Genomic DNA, 1,272 nt, shown 5'->3' on the forward strand with positions numbered 1-1,272 from the left:
CTTCGCCGCCAGCTGTTTCCAGCAGCGCATCCTCCCTCGCCCCTCCACGCCACTCGCGAGCACCCACGTCCCCTCTCTGACCCACCCTTTCCCCAGATCTCCCTGGAGAAGAGGCAGATGAGAAGTTTTAGTCCACCCACCCACCGCAGCGGCGGTGGGGTTAAACTTCTGCTGGTGTTTTAGGGACTGAACGTTCTGGCGATGATGCAAGCACCCAGCAGCAATCCCAGCGTCAGTAGTCCCCTGAGACAGAGAAGCACATGGCTGGGGCTTAGGATGAGGGGCTGGCTCAGCACCTCTTGGGATAGCAGGACTTCTGGTCCTCACTTTGGTAGCTGATGCCTGGGCAGCAGTCCCCAGGATAACTGCAGTTTCCATCATCCATGTGGTGTCAGCCACACTGGCTCCCAGCAGCTCCCAGGGATGGTCACCGTCAGAGATGTCCAGGCAGAAATGCTCTCACCTGACACCGTACCAGCTCCATGCACCTACGCCAAAATAACCTCAGCACTAGCCGCCAGTGCCAGGTCTGCCAGGGCAGAGTTTCCACCCCATAAACATCACCCCCAGCCCAAACTTTTGCTCACTGCATGGCCCCTCTGGCCAGGGTCCCGCTCCTGCAGCTGCCGGGAGTGGGCAGCAGGCAGTATGGATGGCAGAGAATGTGCTGGAGGATGAGCATGATACGAAGGACCGTGGGCACACGTGACAGGTGCCAGGCGCAGCGTATTGAACAGGCATGTGTGTCTTGTGGCATCATCAGAGCATGGCGTGCTGCGGCAGGGACAGCAGCCACGTTCCACCCCATGGCTCTGCCCTTGTGCAAAACAGCTGGTAGCCAGTCTCCTCCAGGCAGCATCACGCAGCCAGGAGTCCGTCTGCATGTCAGGTCCTTGGGCAGGGAGACCCGGCCGACAGAGCTTTGTGCTGCTGGAGTTGTGGCCATGGCAGCTGTGCCGGGCCAGTCCCAGCACAAACATCCCATGGCACAGCTGGGATGGTGTTGGCAACCATCACCCACCGTGTCCTGGGATCTGTGGGAGCGGGATCCGCGCAGGTGCTTGCCAGTCCCAGGGGTTGGCGTGGACTAGCAAGGAGGGACCCCGCAAAATAAGGGGGTTGAGACAGCAGGGACAGTGCTGGTGGCACATTAACTGGACAAGGAGGTGGCCAGGGCAGAGTCCACACTGGTGGGAGGAGCACCAAGCCCTGGGGTCAGGGTCCACAAAGCCTCTGGACACTGCTGGCACGGGATGCGCTGCGCTGAGGTGC

This window comes from Eurypyga helias, unplaced genomic scaffold, assembly GCF_000690775.1.
Source record: "Eurypyga helias isolate BGI_N326 unplaced genomic scaffold, ASM69077v1 scaffold45783, whole genome shotgun sequence".
Classification (NCBI taxonomy): Eukaryota; Metazoa; Chordata; class Aves; order Eurypygiformes; family Eurypygidae; genus Eurypyga; species Eurypyga helias.